The 22,601-nt window shown below is 38.6% G+C and overlaps 1 protein-coding gene across 7 annotated transcripts in view; it reads left to right on the top strand.

The window, feature by feature from the left end:
- The window catches only part of NCOA3 (nuclear receptor coactivator 3), a 131,431-nt gene that overhangs the window by 50,414 nt on the left and 58,416 nt on the right, over positions 1 to 22,601 (top strand). For 6 of the 7 annotated variants that reach the window (XM_067013512.1, XM_067013510.1, XM_067013506.1 and 3 more), the window contains exon 2: positions 11,091 to 11,172. The exons of the other annotated variant lie outside the window; for it this stretch is intronic. The gene's annotated coding sequence lies outside the window, so the exon portion shown is untranslated. The remainder of the gene's footprint in view (positions 1 to 11,090; positions 11,173 to 22,601) is intronic. 7 annotated transcript variants of the gene reach the window in all.

Raw genomic sequence — 22,601 nt, 5'->3', positions numbered from 1 at the left:
TGCATCGGCAGGAGGACTCTCAACCACTGCACCACCAGGGAAGCCCGGCAGGTGGATTCTTAACCACTGTGCCACCAGGGAAGCCCTAAACGTAAGTTTTAAAATGAAGCAGGTTACTAGCACATAATTTTCAAGTTTCTTTTTTTCTTTTCTTTTTTTTTTTTTTTTTTTTGCGGTATGCGGGCCTCTCACTGTTGCGGCCTCTCCCGTTGCAGAGCACAGGCTCTGGACGCGCAGGCTCAGCAGCCATGGCTTACGGGCCCAACTGGTCCACGGCATGTGGGATCTTCCCGGACCGGGGCATGAACCTGTGTCCCCTGCATCGACAGGCAGACTCTCAATCACTGCGCCACCAGGGAAGCCCAATTTTCAAGTTTCTGTTGGCCTACAGTGTGGATCCCAGACTAGGAAGTGGGAAGAAGGTTGAGACTGTTAGACTTAATCAATTATCTGTTTTATTATCATTAATAATTGTTAATTTCATGGGAATTCCCTGGTGGTCCAGTGGTTAGTACTCTGTGCTTTCACTGCTGAGGACCGGAGTTCAATCACTGATTGGGGAACTAAGATCCCACAAACCTTGCATGGCTTAAAAAAAAAAAAAAATCTATATCTACTTATGTACATAAATAGATATATTTCGTTATCTGTTAGTGCTATTATATACAATGCTATCTGCCTGGAACCCTCTTTTCGTGGTTGGTTCCTTTCAGCTCTCAGATTAAATGTTGCATCTTCAGAGAGTCCTTCCCTGACCTTCCCTCTTCCTACCTCCCTCCTCTTTTATATCACACACCCTATTTATTTCCTTTATGACTTAATCACTTTCTGGAAATATCTTGTGTATTGTTAATATCCAGTAAAATGTTAGCTCTGTGATTTTATCCTTTGTCCATCTTTAGGGTTTATTTTAACTCATTGCTTAGGTCCTTTTGAACTCCTCTGAGCACCTTCCTTTGCCCAGGAATGAGGCTCTCTGAATTTAAGGACTTCTGTGAGAGCCTTGTGTCTTGTTTACCATTGTATCCACAGAACCTGGAATAGCAGTCCTGTGGAATATGATATAATTTCAGCAAACATTGTGAAGTGAATGTGATGACAACATATTGGCTTTTTCACTTGAGAGGTGCATTTGGGGCTTATAGTCTAATGTGCTTTTCAAAGAATAAGCATAGGGCATAGCTGCATGTCATACTACTTTGTATTTTTTTTAATCAGAAATTTTCAGTTTTGGTATAGCTGGTCCATCTGGTTTGAAGCCACAGAAAATATTTGAATCTTTTTTTTAAAAAACACTTTGTGAATCTTAAAGAGTGATTCTCAAACTTATGTCTGTGAACCACTCTGACAGAGCAAGAAGACATGCAGGCCAATATTTTGTTTATTTTTATTTTGTAGTCAGTATTTCCTTTTAGGTTCTATTTTTGGCACAGAAGCTGCATTAGTACGGGAGGAAGACCAGGCATCTACTGCTGTATCCCCCATGTAGTTTGTCTTATTTGCCAAGTGAGGACTGCTTTGGGTACTTGGATAAAACCAGGGGAGAAGAATGATTTAGTTGGAGATGTGAGGGAAAATTGTACCTTTCATACCCTGGTTGGTCTGTGGCAAGAAGCTAGCTACCTACTGTTTAACTCTATGCTTTGTTCTGAGTTATTTTTGGAATAAGTCATGTGATGGAAAGAAAGAATATAGAGGATAGGAGAAATTGAGGAAAAATTTATTCCCCCTCAGTGTTTCACAAGATGTCCTGGGGAGAAGGAGTATGAATAACTAATTTTACCCTTAGTCTGTTTTTAGAGTTTGTTTCATCTCAAAGGCATGATTAGGTCTTGTTGAATTCTTCTGAATGCCTTCCTTGGCCATACCCAGCTACTAGATTCTCTGAATTCAGGACTTCTCACAGTATTTTTTGCTTGGTTCCCTTCCTTTTCCTAAGATGATTTTAAAAAGCCCTTTAGATATATAGAAAGCTCTGTGCCCATTAAATGATAGTTTTTGCCTGCCAGTCACTGAAAGGTATAAGACTTAAAAAAAAAAAAAAGCAGCATCAATTTGTTTGAACTTGCATATGTAATATCTGTTTATATTTTTGTTGTTGTTGAAGTCGAAACAAACCGATCAGAATGAAAGGGTGGGGAACATAAGAGAGGGACAAAATTATATTCTCAATTTATGTAGAAAATAGAAACATAAGGGCTTTGAACGTGTTGGTGATTAAAAAAAAAAAAAGGCCAGGTTTTGTGTTTACTGTACAATCATTAAAAGCACATTGCTGATGATATATCTCTTGAAAATCTTGGTTCAGGCATATCTCCCATTTGGTGGGTAGAAAAAATGAGGCACACAAAATCAATCTAATTTGTCCAAGGTTACATACAGAAAATTATAAGGAGCGTGTAGATTTCCAGACTCTATCTAATATTTTATCCAGTTAGTTGAAATGTATATGGAGTTCAAAGAGGACAGGTGAAGTACTTAGTATAGTTTCCTAGTTGTACATAGTAACTGCTCAGTAAAATTTTGCTATTGTTAATTATTCAGGGGGAAGGTTTGTTCTGGTTGCTGATAATGTATATCTTGATGATGTTTTTGAGCACAGAGACATATTTGTATTCATGCTGGTAAGAAGAAAATGAAATTGAATTACAGTATAAAACTTCTGCAAATACTTTGCAATACAGATTTTTGTGTTTTGGATTTCTGCCTTCATGACTTTTAGGCCACTGTTAGTTTTAGATAAGAGAAATTTGAATCTCTGATTCTGTTTTCTTCAAGGGCCTATATCTGCCTTTGTAGGCGTTTTGCATAACAAGTACAGGTCTTTTTGTGTTGAATGCTAAGTTTACTTTAGTGTATGGTGTTAGATGATTTGTATAGTATTAAGTGAAATGTTTTAATGTATTGTAGTGTTGAGGATATCTTTGATGTAATTTTGACATGAGTATTATATATTGATTAAATTTCTGTTTTTAAATATTAAGGAGTGCAAATATTTTAATCTTTATATGCTAGGAATTCTGTGATCTTGTTCCCCCTCCTTAAATTGCTGCTGGTGGAGATGGAAGCCTGTCTCAGTGTTAATAAATGCCATCACCCATTCCCTTCCCCCAGCTTTACACTGGAGCCTAGTTTGCCTGCAGCTGCAATGGTAGGCATCTTTCAGGAAGTGACCTTGGCTTGTATTAATCAAATTCAGAACACACAAAAAGCTTCTTGCTAACATGCTGACTTGATGTAAAATTTTATCGCATCCATTTTCTTTCAGAATGAGGCCATCTTGTAAAAAGAAGATGTACAGAAGACTCCTCCAATTTAATACATTAAAAAAGCTTCTGCAAACCATGTTTAAAAACACACCTAGATTTTAAAAGTAAAGACTTTTTATAGACAGATATGCATAAACTTAGATCATGAAGGTTTGGGAGTTGTTACTAGAAAATTACTTGTTTTAATGCTGAATTAAAAAAACCCCTCTACATTAGGATCAAGTTTATTTACTATCTTAACTACATTAAATTGCTGTGGAAAATTTATACCTATGAATTTATTTTGGGGCCCTTTAGTAGTTATATATTAAGTAAGATACTTTTGTATATTGGTTATCTTTGGGTGTTCAGAAATGACTGTGGTGTCTTACTCTGTTGGTGTGGGTAAGAAAACTAATGCCCTACATGGAATCATTTTCTTAGGTAGTGGTAGCACCTACAGGGCCTTATAAATATAACTTAAAATTAAGTCAACAAGACTGCTAAAATTCGACCACCTATTGTATTAATGAGAAATATTCTAACTACAAATTCACACAATTGCTTATTAGTATTTAACTGATCATCATGATAGAGCAGTTAATACAGCTCTTTCACTTTTATCATGTAACGCGTCACAGAAATCTAGTTTTTAAATGTAGGGTAGTTAAGGTGTGTATAGTAATGATCTTCATTTTAACCTTGCTCAATGTTAAATATAGAATGTTGGAAAGAGTAATGGATTAGTTTACTGATCCATTTGGGAGAAATTTACATTAAAAAAAAAGAATTGGAGAGTAGTTGAATCTATTGCCAAGGGGTTCACTCTTGAGTTTATTGTATATATAGGAGTCACTTCTGTGTACCGAACTGTTTGAGGAGAGAAATACAGGAAAAGAAAGTTTAAACCTTATGAGCTGTACCTGCATTTTGGTAGATGTACAGTATGAAAAGTACAGGCATGTTGCACGTTTATATTAATGATTAGGAGAGGAGGTGGAGAATCTATGCAAATAAAAAATTGGGGTTAGATAAATACTTTGATTAAATGTCTTCATTAGATGTCTTCAATATCTGAGTTATTTTTAAAGCATTTACTGGAAACATAACCAGCATTATCTTTCATCATATTGTAAATTGTTCTTAGAATTGCAGCCTCGTGGAGTTAAATCTATCTCTTTAACTTGACTAAGTTCACCCTTTGTCTGGATACCAGCATTAATGATTGGTTTGTTAGATACTACAGGATAATTTGAAGGAAAATTACTCGATCATTTCTCCCCTCAAATACCTGTTTAAAATACATGGTCTTCAATAAAATCATCACCTTGAACTTAAAATGTTCTTTGCCTCCTCCTCTGCTACCATTCTCTCCCCCCTACCCCCCCTAAAAAAAGGAAAAAAGAAAGCCTTGCAAGAAAAGGAATACAGGCAATCCTGGTGGCCAATGAGTTAATGTTCATTTGCAGCCTGAGGGTCATCGTACAGCCTCTGTTTCCTGATTGGCTGCTAAAAGGTGAAATTGAAACCACTGTAAACTTTTGACCCTGTAGCAATTCTTGTGGAACCCTTCCACTGGTGGAGCCCAGAGCTTCAGCTCACCTCTCCACCCAACCCCTCCCACCCCCTTTCCTGTATTTATTTTGTGTGATCGTGCAGCACTGCATGCAGTTTTTCCAGGAGATGGGGGAGAGGGAGGTGGAACAAGCACCAGCAAGCGGCTGGCTTCATGCCTGTTTTAGCAACCATGTCATTACTAACTACAGGTCAGCCAGAGATACGGGGCTTGTTAATAAACTGGTCTTCCAACTGGATTTTTAAAGTTTTCTCCTTAATCTCAAGGTAATTATAAAAAAATGCAGAATGGTTATATTTACTGCCATTGTTCATCAGTGGATAGTATTGTGGTGCAAGCAAAATGTATGGCATGATTTCCTGAATGTGTTGAAGTAAAAATAGCTTTCATATTCAGCAACCTTTATACACCCCATTAATGTTTCCTCTGTCTCTCACGATTTTCACACAAATAACTTAACATTTTACAAACGTTTTTTTCTTCTTTGCTTTTGTCTTTTGTTATAAAGAAACTCAAATGGCATTTTGGTTCTAACTAAGGAAAATAATTGCAGAAGTTATCTGTACATTCAAATTTCGTTAATAATTCTTTCTCCCCCCTTTATTTTTTCTTGGCTGAGGTAAATGGTTTTGGATTTGTCTTTCATTCACCTGTAAATAGTGCTTTATAGCTACCACAGCAATCCTATGAAAAAGGCAGGGCTGCCCTTCTCTCTTCTCTCCTTTAATATTATTATTAGACTCTGTCTTCATCTTCTGGTTCTTCCTTGTATCCTTGGTCTCCGGTGCAGCGTAGCAGGTTGATGCTCAGCAGATGCTTACTGAATGAACACAGTTTTCACTTCGGAAACTATAGTGGTTATTTGTAGCTGCTTCTCCTTTCCTAATTAGCAGCAGGAACCATATTTTGCTTATACTTTTGAGTGCCTGTGCAGCGCCTGACATCTAATAGGTGCAGAACAAACATTTAAGTGAATTAGATGTCTCCCACAAGATCACTTTAAGAATCTGAACTTAAAAAACTAGGTTTTCTGAAATCAAGGCTTCTATTTTAACTGCCTCATTTAAATTTTCAGGTTGGCTCCACATAGAACTAAACATTTATTATAACTTATTAAATGACTGTGTAGAATAAATTACGACGAATCAGCTTGCTCCTTTCTAGTGTATATCACAGGATAGGTGGTAATACATGTCAGTTTTTTTTTTTTTTTTAAATTCTGTTCTTACTTTAGTAGGCCTGTGTATGCTGTAATTTGAAATAATTCCTGCTCCCCTTGTCAAGAAGATTATGGTATTTTTGAAAGTTTGTCATCAGTGTATTACCAATGTTCTCTTGGGTACCAAATACATTTTTCCTTATTTACTTGAACACATAATTATGGGATAAATAATATATTTTAAAGAGAAAATTATTAAGTTTATACAGCTTCAAAAACAGTAGCATGGGCTTCCCTGGTGGCACAGTGGTTGAGAGTCCGCCTGCCGATGCAGGGGCACGGGTTCGTGCCTGGTCTGGGAAGATCCCACATGCCGCGGAGCAGCTAGGCCCGTGAGCCATGGCCGCTGAGCCTGCGTGTCCGGAGCCTGTGCTCCGCAACGGGAGAGGCCACAACAGTGAGAGGCCCACATAACGCAAACAAACCAACCAAAAAAACCTAGCATCTTTTTATATAATTAAAAATTTTCCTTTTCAAAAATAAACTTATTTGTTTTATTTATTTATTTTTGGCTGGTGCACGTGGGCTTTTTCTAGTTGTGGTGAGCAGGGGCTACTCTGCTCTTCATTGCGGTGCACCGGCTTCTCATTGTGGTGGCTTCTCTTGTTGCGGAGCACGGGCTCTAGGCATGCAGGCTTCAGTAGTTGTGGCTTGCAGGCTCAGTAGTTGTGTCTTGTGGGCTCTAGAGCACAGGCTCAATAGTTGTGGCCCACAGGCTTAGTTGCTCTGCGGCATGTGGGATCTTCCTGGACCAGGGCTCGAACCTGTGTCCCCTGCATTGGCAGGCGGATTCTTAACCACTGCGCCACTAGGGAAGCCCTTAAATTTTCATATGGTATTAAACTTACATCCTTTTTTCCCCTTTCATTATAGCTACAAATTGGTTGCAGTTGATTGTTGCAAGTAAAATCTGATGTTACAGTTTTGACAAAGGATATATTTATTGCTTGGTAAATAATCTCAACTGCAAAAAAATGTTGTTTAGTTTATGCCAATATGTAATCTTTAAGTAACCTGACATTTAGTTGGTGCACAAACTTACTCTGTAGTGCTTTGAAGATGAGTGGGCAACAGCTGGCTTTTCCCAAAGATGGTGATTCCCCATCTCTGTCTATGATTTTATGGAACTGAGGAGGGAGTACCTGGGAGTCCTGCCTGCAGCAGCATGGAAAGAACAATGAGTTTAATATGATTAGTAGTAGAATCCTTGCCCCCTTCCATGTTCAACAGCAAAAGAAAAACACATTCAATAATATTCAGTGGCCTCTTTTTGTCCAGTTGGTGTTTCCAAGCATCAGCATCATGTAGTTTGAATTTTCCTCTCTGTCATCTCCCCTCCCCCAGTTTGATTCTTTGTTCTGGCCTTGAGGCACACCTTCTCAGACTAGCTATTAACAAAGCTCAGTTTGATCTCCCCCAAGCCCCTGATAGCTTTCTAGTGGTGCAGGCTTTGATAATGTGGATCTCATCAGTCACCTTTCTGTTATTTATAGTAGAAAAATTAATGTCATACCCTGCCCCCTCCCCCTCTGCGATATTTAATATTTTGGGGTTGTGTCATTCAATTTTTATGTCGGTCTGATTTGACTTTGTGTGTGTGATTGACTAAAGTCCAAACTACGAAGAGGGGTAAGGGTAAGGTGGTTTTTTGGCTGTGCCGTGCGGCTTGCGGGATCTTAGTTCCCCAACCAGGGACTGAACCTGAGCTCTCTGCAGTGAAAGCCCAGAGCCCTAACCACTGGACCGCCAGGGAATTCCCAGGATAAGCTTTTTTTTTTTTTGCGGTACGCGGGCCTCTCACTGTTGTGGCCTGTCCCATTGCGGAGCGCAGGCTCAGCGGCCATGGCTCACGGGCCTAGCTGCTCCGCGGCATGTATGATCTTCCCGGACTGGGGCACGAACCCGTGTCCCCTGCATCAGCAGGTGGACTCTCAACCACTGCGCCACCAGGGAAGCCCTAAGCTTATTTTTGATGAAGGTAATAAGTACAGTCCCAGGAAATATGCTTTGCTTGTTGCCTTTGCAGAATCTTGGTTCTAGGCAAGTTAACTGCAGTTCCCCAACAGTTCCATACTTAACGGGATCCTGGTATATAGTACTTTTTAGACCATCTGCTCCTTGCAGGTTCCTGGTAGGCAAGCCAGTCATTGATCTTTGACTATTTGAAGACCTTTCTAATCCAACTGCATACTTCCTGGGAGAGGAGAATTTTGTAGACGGTGTTCCTTTGGGTCCTGGGGGTTATGGGGTACAGATTGGCTGGGTCAGCCCTCCTTTAGATAGTTCTCACCAGCAGTACTGCAGTGTTTTGAGTATTAATGTAGGCTCTCGCCAACCTTTCACGATAGGCAGCAGACTTGTTTCCCGGGTCAGTCATTAGGGTACTAGGTACATTCTGACTCAATTTCCTTTTCCTTCCCACCTCTCTTGTTTTTAGGTACTAATGCCACCCCACTGACCCCCGTTAGCCCCCCAAAAGGAGCAACAACAAAAGAACCATTTCTGAAATGAAACTTGATTTAGAATTAGGGCCAGAAAACCTTGGATTTTCTTTACAGGACTTCTGCCTACGTTTTCCCCCTTCACTGTCCTCTAATTAAATTGGATATAAAAATTCAAGTTATAGGGACTTCCCTGGTGGTCCAGTGGGTAAGACTCCATGCTCCCAATGCAGGGGCCCTGGGTTTGATCCCCGGTCGGGGAACTAGATCCTGCGTGCGTGCCGCAACTAAGAAGTCTGCATGCCACAACTAAAGATCCTGTGTGCCACAATGAAGATCCCGTGGGCCACAACTAAGACCCGATGCAGCCAAAATAAATAAATAAAATAAAAATTAAAAAAAATTCACGGGCTTCCCTGGTGGCACAGTGGTTGAGAGTCCGCCTGCCGACGCAGGGCACAAGGATTTGTGCCCCGGTCCAGGAGGATCCCACATGCCATGGAGCGGCTGGGCCCGTGGGCCATGGCCGCTGAGCCTGCGCGTCTGGAGCCTGTGATCCGCGACGGGAGGGGCCGTAGCAGTGAGAGGCCTGCGTACTGGGGGCGGGGGGGAAATTCATGTTATAAAACATTGAATTCATTTAAAAACTAAAACTGATGATTGTGTTTTTTCCTATTTTTTAATTTCACTGTGCTTGGTAATTCTTGTTATATTATGTGTCAGATAGTCTTGTTTGGCTAATAATTGTTTTTATTTATTGAGCATTTATATACTAGATACTAATAAGTAATTTAAGCATTTTCACTTAATGTTCACAAGAGCCTTAGGAGGTGTGATAGCCATTTTAAGATGAGAAGTCTAAGGCTCAAAGATGTCTTTATTTGACCCAGGGTTCCTAACCAGTAAGTGAAAAGAGCTGGGAGTTGGTTGAGTCTAGATCTGGTGGGCTCTGAAGCTTCTGCCCTTTAGCCATTATGCTAACAACTAGCTATAGTATTGTGGATTGAGATGTAGTCCAAGAACCACCTTACTTCTGGCATGTATCTCAGTTATAAGCTATAGACTACTGTGCTTATCAGTAGACCTGGTACTAGATATATCAGTTCCTTTTATAACTTTAATTGCATGGCACTGATATATTACCTAGATTTTCCTCTTTTCCCTTTTCCCTAATGTGATCACGTTATAATGTGATATCCTTCCATCCTCAACCCCTATTCCCCCATTTTCGCACCTTTAATTTGAGTTTCAAAAGTGCAACAGACCCTTCACATCATACAGCTAGATTGTGGTTGGTTGTCTTCTATATGCTACATGCGGATTGGCCATGGCTGTGATGTATTTGTTACTCAGAACTTGTAAATATATCATTTTTTCTTCCATCCTTTCTCAACAGACCTTCCAATTCCAGCATGAATGCTATTAATTTAAGGGCATAGTTATGGTTCTTGTCTTTATGGATATCTCTAGAATTAGCAATAGTTAGATTGTTGCTTTATTGATACATTTGGAAAATCATAAGGTGATGTTGAATGTTTTTATTGGCTCACTTTTTTGTTGCACTAGAGCCTGCTCCACATCTCCTCAAGTGCAAAGTCTGCTGTTCTTTATGTTCATGTATTTATTGCAGTTTGTTTTGAAGAACTGCCCCTCACTTAACCTGTCTCCCATTTAAAATTATTTTTTGTTGGTGACTCAAATGATGCACCCTTTCCTAGAGGGGAAGAAAATATCCAGGGCTTTTTTTTGTTTTACCCTTCTCGCTTGCTTTATCCATCCATCTGGTGGGTATTTATCTTTTTTGGACTTCAGTATTTAATTAGCTTCTGACAGGATATTTATATTTAATTAATTAATCGATTAATCAGTCGATTAATTAATTAATGGCTGTATTGGGTCTTCATTGCTGCGTGCGGTCATTCTCTCGTTGCGGCGAGCACGGACTACTCTTCGTTGTGGTGCATGGGCCTCTTGTTGTGGTGGGTTCTCTTGTTGCGGAGCACGGGCTCTAGGTGCGCGGACTTCAGCAGTTGTGGTGCACGGGCTTAGTTGCTTCGCGGCATGTGGGATATTCCCAGACCAGGGCTCAAATCCATGTCCCCTGCATTGGCAGGCAGATTCTTAACCACCGCGCCACCAGGGAAGTCCTATATTATTTTAAATTGTTAATTTGTTGAACATTCCTTTTGGACTGGTGGGAACATCCCAAGTTCAAATTACCCAGCTGGTTTCATCACTTTTCAGGACTTGGAGGTGATCTCCTTTATCTCCACTTTGTGTTATTCATGTTTACAAACTGTGACAGACTGTATTGTGTATGCCCTGCCTGGTTTTTATTATTAAAAAAAATTTTTTTTAGCAGAAGTAGTAATATATGGCAAAATAAGGCTTCGAGCTCAAATTCCCAGGAAGAGGCCAAGGCCTTATACTTGATAGCTTTTTGTTGTTATTGTTTGTTTCTTATGTCCAGGGAAGGGAAAGGTGGGAAAAGTTATTTTGTGTGTGACTAATGATAGTACTTATATAAAGAAAGGGCAATAAAAATCAACACCCTTTTCTTTCTTTCTTTCTTTTTTTTTTTTTTTTTTTTTTTTTTTTGTCCTCAGGATCAAAATACTTGCTGAACAGTGGAGTCAGAGACCAATAAAAATAAACTCCTACTTGAACATCATCTGACTGGTTAGCCAGGTAATTCAGTTTTACTTTGGATCTTTTGTAATTTTCTGACTTCACCCTCTGAAGGTACTGCCCTCGTCTTGATTTATGGTTTAATCTTGAGCTTATTTTATGTGTCATGCTTTCCTCTTTAATAATACTATTAGTTGAATGAAGGGACTTGGAATAAGTGAATATATATGTGTATTCTATATACAAACATAAATTTTGGGGGAAGGGTCAGAACTATATGTTACGGTTTAATATGAGACACCATCACCTGCCCACTGTTTCCTTTATGTGTGAATATTTTAATGGCACCTAGTCAAAATCTGAATCAGCCCCACCCATTTTGACTATTTCACCTTGTGAAGACCAGTTTCACTGGATTGCTTGTGCTGGTGTGCAACATTTCATCTAACTCCTCTCCTGACTTTTAGTATTGCATCATAATAGGAAAAATGAGAATAGAAAAGTAGTCTGATAGCTAAGAAAGCAGTTATGCTTTTCTTAGCTAGTTAAATTTCTTTTTGCTGGTAACATTATTATTCTCTTGGTTAGCTAGGCTTGAAATGTGAGTCATCTTTGAATCCTACCCCCCTTTGATATATTTAGTAAACAGGTCTTATCTGGTGTTCTGTTTTCATGTCTCCTGTATTTGTTCAACTTTCTGTTACCAATCTTAGCTTCCTAGGCCAAGACCCCTTAATTTCATGCTTGTGTTTGTCCAAATGTCCTTTGACTGCTTCTTATCTGTAGTATTTCTACCTACTTGAAAGTTTGCTAGAAAATTTTCTTAAATATACTCCTTTAACCAAGCCTCTTTTCTGTTCTCAGCTTTGTGCTACTGGTCCCTGGCTTACAGAAAAAAAAAGTACAAACTCCCTTCTCTTGTATTTGAAACAGTCCTCTGGGAATTTATCTAAGCCTCCATCCATCCTCAGCTCTTGCTATTTCCCTATAAAATCCTTCAATTAATTATGGTATAGACCCATTATATTCTGAACATAGTAGAGAACTATCTCCATAGTATTTATCTTAAAAAAAACTTTATTTGGAAATACTTTCCAATTTACAAAAGTTACAAAAATAAGAGTATGAAAAACATCTAGATATCCTTTAGCCAGATACACTCTCTGGTTTTATTATTTGCATTCATGTGTGCTTTTACTCTTTCCTTCTCTCTCTCTCTCTTTTGAGCTATTTGAGGGTATGTTATATATAGTGTGCTCCTTTCCCCTAATACTTCTGCTTTATAGGGTCATTCTCTCGTATAACCATTGTATAGTTATGAGCTTCATAAATGGATGTCGATACAAATGTATTATATCCAGACAAAATATTCCAGTTTTGTCAGTTGACCTAATAAGGTCACTCACAGCATTTCCCTTGCTTCTTGTAACAGAAACCAGTCTCAGGTCAGATACTGCATGTAGTTATTATTTTTCTTTAGCCTCCCTTTTCCTGGTATATTTCCACAGCCTTTCTTTGTCTTTTATGACATAGACATTTTTGAAGAACACAACCCTTCCCCTCATTTAGAATGTTCTTCATTTTCTGTTTGTCTGAAGTTTTCTTGCAATTAGAATGTGGTTATACGTTCTTGGCTGGAATACTGCATAGGTGATATGATCCCCCAAGAAAGATGCACAACTTCTGGAGGCACATGGTGTCTCTGGCCCTCATTGGCATGTTAATTCTGATCACTTGGCCAAGGTGTTGCCAGATTTCTCCACTGTATATAGTTTTTTTTCCTTCTTTTGCAAGCAGTAAGCAGTCTGTGGGGGAGACAATGCTGGTACCATGATTCTCATCACAATTTGCCCTAGATTTAGCATTCATTGATGATTCTTGTCTGATCTAATTTTTTACCGTAATGGTTCCAAAATGGTCATTTTCTCATTCCATTCCCGGTGGAGCTCTTGTAATCACGCTCCTGTGTCCTTGTGGAGAATAGTATTAGAGACCAAGATCCCTAGGTGGGAGAGGGTAGGTGTCCTTCTTGCTTCTGGGTTGTCTTCTCTTCTTGACCCTTACAGTGACACAGCTAGGAAATATATGAATGTCTATACACGTACATACGTAAACATACTTGTTCGTATATACACATTCATAGCAACATGAATATATGCAGTTTAGAAATCATGAGTTTATGTCAGTATGTCCAATTTCACTCCACATCTACAGGGTTCTTTCTTTGCACCTCTCATTTCATATGTTTATGTCCTTTTTAAAAAAAATTTTTATTTTGGCTGCATTGGGTCTTTGTCGCTGTGTGCGGGCTTTCTGTGTTGCGGCGAGCGGGGGCTATAGCCTTCGTTGTGGCGCGCAGGCTTCTCATTGTGGTGGCTTCTCTTGTTGTGGAGCATGGACTCGAGTGCAAGGGCTTCAGTAGTTGCGGTGCACGGGCTCAGTAGTTTTGGCTCGTGGGCTCTAGAACGCAGGCTCTCAGTAGTTGTAGGGCATGGGCTTAGTTGCTCTGCGGCATCTAGGATCTTCCTGGACCAGGGATTGAACCCATGTCCCTGCTTTGGCAGGCAGATTCTTAACCACTGCGCCGCCAGGGAAGTCCCTTAACGTTTGTTTTTATGCCATGAGAACTCTGGTTCCCAACATTGTCAGTACATCTACTCTTTTGCTCTGTCTTATAATACATCTAAAATAATTTCAGACTTGTTTGACCATTTCACTACAGTAAACAAACTTACTTAAAGTGAGTGAAGAATTTGTATATAGTTCTCCACTTCCTCATAACCGTCTTGCCCAAGACTGAGAGTAAATCCTGTATTCTTTTAAAATTATTGATTGATTGATTTATATTTAATTTATTTATTGGGTTGTGCCAGGTCTTAGTTGTGGCAGGCGGGCTCCTTAGTTGTGGCATGAGAACTCTTAGTTGCGGCATGCGTGTGGGATCTGGTTCCCTAACCAGGGATTGAACCCAGGCCCCCTGCATTGGGAGTGTGGAGTCTTGACCACTCTGCCACGAGGGAAGTCATCCCCCCCCCCCTTTTTTGTAAGATTTGCATATTTGTATTTCTTTTTTTACTTTTTATTAGAGTAGAGTTGATTTACAATGTTGTGTTAGTTTCGGGTGTAAAATCCTGTATTCTTAAATTCCTTGAATTAGTCCTCCCTCCTCCTACCTTCCGTTCCTTCCCCAGTTTTATTTCCCACCCTTACTTTCTTCATAATGTAGTTATGGTATTTGTTTGAAATGAAATGAGATTAATTTATTTGTATGCTTGAGTTTCAGTTTGTTTTAAAATGCTCCTTCCCATTCTGATTGGTTATGTTTTGATTATGTAGACTATGAACACATTTTCCAAAGTCACAATTTTACAGAAGATACACATTCTTCTGTATCCTTTCTACCCCTTTTTCCCCGATCTTGGAGGAACCTGTCTTCACTGTTTTCTGAAGTATTTCCTTGTGTTTCTTTTTGTAATGACAAGCAGATATATGTATAATATGTTTTACTTTTCCTTTTGTTTTCACAAAAGGTAGCATACTATATATATTCTTTTGCACTTTGCTCTTTTCACTTACTGATATCTCCTGGAAATAATGCCATATCATGCCAAAGGGATCTTTCCCTTTTTTTTTTTTTTTCCTGTACGCGGGCCTCTCACTGTTGTGGCCTCTCCCGTCGCGGAGCACAGGCTCCGGATGCGCAGGCTCAGCGGCCATGGCTCATGGGCCCAGCCGCTCCGCGGCATGTGGGATCTTCCCAGACTGGGGCACGAACCCATATACCCTGCATCTGCAGATGGACTCTCAACCACTTTGCCACCAGGGAAGCCCTCCCATTCATTTTTTAAAAATCATGGTAAACTTTACATAACATAAAACTCACCATTCTGACCACTTTTAAGTGTGCGGCTCAGGGGCATTAAGTCCCTTCACACTGTTTGCAGCTGTCCCCACCATTCATCTCCAGAATATTTTCATCTCCCTACACTGAGAACTGCCCATTAAACACCAATTCCTCACTGCCTCTTTTCCCAACCCCAGTCTCATTTATATTTTACACAGATGTGTAGTTTCCATTATGTGCATGTAGGTTATTCAATCAGTTTCCTATGTATGGATATCATCTAGGTTGTTTCCGGTATTTTGTGATTAAAATAATGCTGCAGCGAATAACCTCATGAATATATATTTTCATGTTGTTGGGGGTGTACCTTCAGGATAAATTCTTGGAAGTGTGATTGTTAGGTTGAAGGGCAAATGCATATGTAGTTTTTGTTAGATATTGTCAAATTACACTTTATAAGGATTATACCATATGGATTCCCACCATCAATATGTGAGAGAGCCTGTTTCCCCTGTTTTACAGTCACACTGTAAAAGTTCTTTCCCTCAGTGTTTTTTTAGATGGATCCACATTTTTGTGTCAGAAGTTTCTTTTTTTTTTATTGCTGAGTAGTATTCCATTGTGTTTCCTATTTTTGGCTGCTATGAATAAAGCTTCTAGGAACATTAAAGTACAAGTCTTTGTTTGGATTTTTTTTTCCTTCTTGAGTAAATACCCAGGAGTGTAATTGCAGGGTCTTTTGTTAAGTGTGTGCTTATCTTTATAAGAAATTGAAACTGTTTTCTAAAGTGGCTTACCATTTTATATTCCACCTGCAATATAGGAGAGTTCAAGTTCCACATATATCTCTTCTTTTATGAAGTGTCTGTTCAAATTTTGCCCATTTTAAAAATTGGGTGGTTTTCTTATTGTATGAGTTAAAAAAAATGTTCTGGATACAAATCCTTTTCAGATATATATATATATATATATATATTTTTTTTTTGTTGTTGTTTTTTGTTTTTTTGTTTTTTTGTTTTTTTGTTTTTTTGTGGTATGCGGGCCTCTCACTGTTGTGGCCTCTCCCGTTGCGGGGCACAGGCTCCGGATGCGCAGGCTCAGCGGCCATGGCTCACGGGCCCAGCCGCTCCGCGGCATGTGGGATCTTCCCGGACCGGGGCACGAACCCGTATCCCCTGCATCGGCAGGCGGATTCTCAACCACTGCGCCACCAGGGAAGCCCTCAGATATATTTTGAGAGTATTTTCTTCTGGCCTTTGTCTTCCCTTTTCATTTTCTTGATTTATCAATTTTTTTCTCTTAGGATTAATCCTTTTTTTAATGTGCTAAGAGATCTTTGCCTATTGTAAGGTTATAAAGATTTTTCTGCTTTGTTTTCTTGTAGAAGTTCTATAGTTTTAGCTTTATATTTAGATCTGTGATCCATTTTAATTTAACTTTTGCATATGGTGTGAAGAAAGGATTGAGGATCAGTTTTTTAAAATATTGACATTCCGTTCCATGGCTATTTATTGAAAAGACTGTCCTTTTCCCATTGCATTGCTTTTGGTAACTTAATCAACTAACTCTGTGTGTGTGTGTGTGTGTGTGTGTGTGTGTGTGTGTGTGTGTGTGTGTGTGTTACATAAATACATACACAAACATATATACATACATATATACATACTTATATATACACACACAGGATCTATTTCTGGTCTTTATTCTGGCCATTGATTTGTATATCAGTTCTTATGCCCACATATATTGTCCTGATTCCTGCAGCTTTTATAGTAAGGTTTGAAAGTAGGTAATGTGAGTCTTTCAACTTTTTCTTCTTTGCCATGATTGCTCTGGGTAAACTAAATCTTTTGATCCAAATTTTAGGATCAGTTAGTTAGTCCCTACAATTTTGTCAGTCACTCTGAGAAACTGCCATGCAGAATATATCCAGCTTGGCCATCCTGAGTTCTGGTTATTATCTTGTCCATTCAGCAAGATTGCTGGGCTCTGTTTGGGTTCCTTATCCTTGTGCTGTGATCTGGAAAAATTGCTTCCTGGTAGGAAGCCTGGCTGGTGGTAGGGCTCATGTTGTCATATTGGTCCCTCTCCCCCCAACTCCCAATTGTTTTCCTGATCTCAGGGACCACAGTTTTTCACTGCTTGTTCTCTGGTATCTGAATATAGTTTGTTCTTATAATTTGTTCAGTTCATGGTGGGATGAATCCTATTATTCTCTCTTGGTCTAAAATAGAAGTCCCACAGTTGATTCTTAAGTTCATTAAAAAAAAAAAAAGCCTCTTTTCATCCTTTGCAAAAAGGTACAGAAAGATGTCTTTATTAACCATGTAAGCTTCTTTGAGCATATTTTATTTATTTTTTTGGCTGCAGCATGCGGGAATCTTATCAGTAGTTCCCCGACCAGGGATTGAACCTGTCCCCCCTGCAGTGGAAGCGCAGAGTCTTAACCACTGGACCGCCAGGGAAGTCCCTGAGCGTACTTTATTGAACAACTTCTGAGACCAGAGGATTAATTTCTCTCTGGAAGTTTTCCTGAGGAATATAAGATTGCATTTCTAAAGTCTCTTTTATTTGTTCTTGTATCTTGAGACTAGGAAACCAGTCCAAACAAACTCTACTAGATTTCATTTGCAGTCCTATAAATATGAGTGAAGTCATCTCCTCTCCTGGTTCCTCAGATTTACTAAGTCTCTGGCCTACATTTTTTTTTTTTTTTTTTTTTTTTCCAGTACATGGGCCTCTCACTGTCCTGGCCTCTCCCGTTGCGGAGCACAGGCTCCGGATGCGCAGGCTCAGCGGCCATGGCTCACGGGCCCAGCCGCTCCACGGCATGTGGGATCTTCCCAGACTAACCTGTGTCCCCTGAATCGGCAGGCACACTCTCAACCACTGCGCCACCAGGGAAGCCCTCTCTGGCCTACTTTTGAGGCTAGTCCCTTATAAGCCAAGAATAGGTACCAGGCCCATAGGTATTGACTTATAAAGTGTGAAGTCTTTGCTTGTTAATGATGGGCTTGTCATGCCTGATTAAATGAGAATTAATCTCAGTTATGACATTCATGGTATGGACTTGATTGTCCAGTTATTATGATAAATAGGTTGACAGATGTTTATTAAACCTATGCAGTTAATATTAACATGAAAAGTAGAGAGACTCAGTGTTTACTTTTATATTTATTTTTTTCCCTGGAATTTGAGGACATTGGATCGGGTGCCACTTAAAATGTTTTTCGATTTATTTTAATTTAATTTTATTTATTTTTATGGCTGCATTTGGTCTTAGTTGCGGCACATGGGATCTTTCGTTGTGGCATGCAAGCGTCTCTCTAGTTGTGGCATGTAGGTTTTCTCTTTTCTAGTTGCGGCGTGCAGGCTTTAGAGCGCGTGGGCTTAGTTGCCCCGCGGCCTGTGGGATCTTAGCTTTCTGACCAGGGATTGAACCCCCTTCCCCTGCATTGGAAGGCACATTCTTAACCACTGGACCGCCCGGGAAGTCCCTGAAGTATACTTTGAAAAACACCCGTGAACTTGCTACTTGAACTTAAGAACTGGAAGGTTGTTAGGTGTATCCACTCCCTGTGTGTTTCTTCATGAACTCATCCTGCTTCTGTCCCAGAAGTCACAGTTATCTTTAATTGTGGTTGCTTTTTAAAAACGTTTGAGAAACCACATGTGTGTGTTCCTGAACAATGTTTAGTTTTTCTTGTTTTGTAGCTTTACAAAAATATAATGAATGTAATGTACTTGCTTTTTTACTTTTGGTTGTTTGTAAGATTCTACCATGTTGTGTATGATTTATTTATTTTTGCTACTACTATATTGTTTTCTTTTTTAATGGCTTTATTAGCATTTATTTTTTAAATTTAGGATTGAACATTAGTTTCTTCTGGCTTTTGATGTATGAATGATATTTCAATGAACATTTTTGTGTAGGTCTCTTGTTGCATAGAGAATTGTTATTTCAGTAAAGTTTTTAAACATAAACTTGATTTTTAACTGCTGATGTAATAAATTTACTTTTCATGTGGAACTTCTTTAGAAAAAAGTAAATTTTTTTGCTGAAATAGCCCTATGTTTTATAAGCTAATTTATCTCATACTAGTCATTTATTGTTTATCACAGGATTTGTAGTATGCACTGTGATTTTTCTTAACCTAACTTTTTAAGTACTTAATTTTTAAACAACTTTATAAAAGTGTAATTTACATACAGTAAAATGCACCAACCTTAAATTTACAATTTGATGAGTTTCGACAAATGTAACCATTATCACAATTATGATAGAAAACACTTCTACCACCCCCTGAAGTTCCTTTGTGCCCCTCTACAATCTGTCCCCTCTGCTGGTAGCTGGTGGCCATTAGGCTGCTTTAAGTCACTACAGTTTGCCTTTTCTTGAATTTCATATAAATGGTAATCCCCTTGTGTGTGTATTATTTTGTAATTGTTCTACTGTTCCTGGATATTCCGTTCTTTTTCTTTTTCCTGTTTGTATTTCACTTTTGGAAAAGAGAGAGAGAGAGAGAGAGAGAGTGTGTGTGTGTGTGTGTGTGTGTGTGCGTGCATGTGCGCGCGTATGCGTGTGTGTGTGCGTATGTGCATGTGTATGTGTACAGTTATGTGTGTGTGTGTGTGTGTGTTGAAGCTCACTGATCCACCTCCACCACCCCCACCACAGCTCTTTCCATTAAAAGGATTCTTCATTTCTGTTAGTAATTCTGGTTTCTAATACTCCCATTTGCTTTTTTAGAGTTTCCATCTCTCTGCTTACATTACCTGTCTGTTCTTGTATGTTCTTCACTTTTACCATTTGAGCCCTTAGCATATTAATCATAGTTAAAAATTGTACAACTGCTTCCACTTAAAAAATTTTTTTAAGAACCTGGCCTTTTTCCTGTTGACTAGCAATCTTTGGAGGCTTTTTTATATATATCATCAAAAGTTGTTTTCATTAGTGCTCATGGTTTCTCATTTAAGAATATAGGTGGCCACATAAAAACTTGTACTAACTGTTCATGATAACAGTATGTATATTCATAGGTTGGAAACAACCTAAATGTCCATCAAGTGATGAATGGATAAATAAAGTATATCTATATAATGAAGTATTATTCAGAAATAAAAAGAAATGAAGTACTGATATATGCTACAACATGGATGAACTTTTAGGCTAAGCCAGTCACAAAGGACTAGATATTGTATGATTCCTCTTGCAAGAACTGTCCAGAATAGGTAAATCCATAGAGACAGAAAGTACAGTAGATTAGTGGTTGCCTAGGGTGGGAATGCGAAAGAGGTTTTGTAAGGTGGTGCGGGCAATGGGAGGCTTAGGGGAGTGACAGCTAAGGGGGTATTGGGTTTCTTTTTGCAATAATTAAAATGTTCTAAAATTGATTGTGGTGACAATAGTAGGACTCCGGATGTACTAAAAGCCATTGAATTGTATACCTTAAGTGTATGATATGTGAATTATATCTTAATGAAGCTGTTAAAGAATGTAGCTGATGTATTGAGGAATACTAAGAGTTCTGTGATGCCATAAAGGAATTTTATGGGAAAATACGATTACTTTTCTTATGACACTGACCTCAGAAGGTGTGCTGTCTACCTCAAACTTTTCTGAGTTTCAATAATAACATGTTAATTAAACTCACCTCAAATTTTTGAAAACCTTATCCAGTCTTTGTTAGAGTAAGTAGTCAACCTGTAATTATAGGGTTAATGTTAATTCCAGCACCATATCTTCTTCATTTGTCAAGAAAGATTATATCAAAAAGACTTTATTCTTTAAAAAAAGAATTCAAAATTATACCTAGACCTATCCACACTTTTCTATTTGTACATTAAATATTTATGAGTTACTTATGGATATTTTACAGCAGTACACCCAGAAATCAATTTTTGTACTTAAACTTATAAGAGCAATTAAAAATTACTAAGAAAGCCATAATTTTGGTGGATCTGCTATCTTGGGCTAATGAAGTGCTTTGGTTTTAAGTGGAAAAGCCAAAAAGTTATTTTACTTGAGATAATCTGACCACAGTTAGTCCCTCACTCCTTTTTTATTTTCTTTCTTTTTTTTTTTTTTTTTTGCGGTATGCGGGCCTCTCACTGTTGTGGCCTCTCCCGTCGCGGAACACAGGCTCCGGACGCGCAGGCCTAGCGGCCATGGCTCACGGGCTTAGTTGCTCCGCGGCATGTGGGATCTTCCCGGACCAGGGCACGAACCCGTGTCCCCTGCATCGGCAGGCGGATTCTCAACCACTGCGCCACCAGGGAAGCCCTTATTTTCTTTTTAGGTTTTAAACTTTTTAGAGATTCCTTCTATGTAAAGAAGATTGATTACTAGTGATATATTTAAAATGTGGAGGTCACTAGTTTTATGATATATATAGGAGAACATCAGTGCATTTATAATTTTGAAAGCTTAAATAGTTTGAATTTAATGTTGGTGAAACAGCATACTTTTAGAAGATAATATTTTTTTTAGCATAGGTCTCATGCTATACAGAGATGCTTTTAAAAGAAAATTCCTATTGATAGTTTTGTTCTGTTATTAAAGTAAAAAACTGATGGTTAAGCTGGTTTGCTTTTAAGGATGAAGCTTTCAGAATATGTAGAGAAAACTGTTAAAGTTGTAACTTCCGTCTTTGGCACGAACAACAAACTATCTAAACTGCTGTACTAATCTAATCACTGTCCCCGTTTCCCATCCCGCCTCCACCCCCCCACCCCCACCCCTCCGCCTTGGTAAAAATTGGATGGTCGTAAGGTTGTAGTAATTGTTCATAGTCATGGTTCGTTAAAAGGACAGTTTTATTAGACTTGGAAAATACAGACATAAAAAATCATCAGATTGGTAATAATGTAGCTCTTGTAGTGCTTAATTTTGTAACTTAGTTAAGAAATATGATTGGCCTAAATATCAGCTCAACAATCCAAAAATATAAATAATCCTCTTTATATCACTGTTGTAAATGGCCCTATCTCTCATGTGCCAAAGTCTTAGAGTAATTACTTTCTTATGACTGTTTCTTTTCAAAAACTGTTTTAAAAAGAATATGTTTTGGAATCTGTGTAATATTTAACATATAAAGCCTGCATTATTTTGAAGTTGATATTGAAAACCTCTAAACTTCTGACCTTGAATAGAATTTTCTATGTATAACCATTACGTGCAGCTGGTGGATTCAAAATAGCTTTTTCTGGTACTCTGCTTTGTGAAAAATAGTATGTATTGGACATGAGTGCATGGCACCTGACATTTATCAAGGATAACAGGCTTACTCATTTTCACATTTTAAAGTGACTTTGAAAGCTTTGCATGTGCACACATGTTCCACACATGTTCCTAAGATTTAAGTATATTTTCCATCATGTATCATTCTTTAATGAGCTTCATATATTAAGCTTATATGATGTGAGTCCACAATCTAAAGATCAGAAGTGTAGGTTATTTAATTCACTTCCACAGAATTTTATCTTGCATAGTTGAACAATCATTACAAGTAAAAATGTACCTAATGTATTCCAGGTAGGACTCTTGTTACATAATGTGTGATTTGTTGTTTCTTTCATTCCCCTACTCTAAAATTTGGCTCTAATGTAGAAAACTGAATTACAGAAATTAATTTTTTTCTACATC

Source organism: Kogia breviceps, chromosome 14, assembly GCF_026419965.1.
Source record: "Kogia breviceps isolate mKogBre1 chromosome 14, mKogBre1 haplotype 1, whole genome shotgun sequence".
Lineage (NCBI taxonomy): Eukaryota > Metazoa > Chordata > Mammalia > Artiodactyla > Physeteridae > Kogia > Kogia breviceps.
This window is presented reverse-complemented; position numbering and strand designations above follow the sequence as displayed.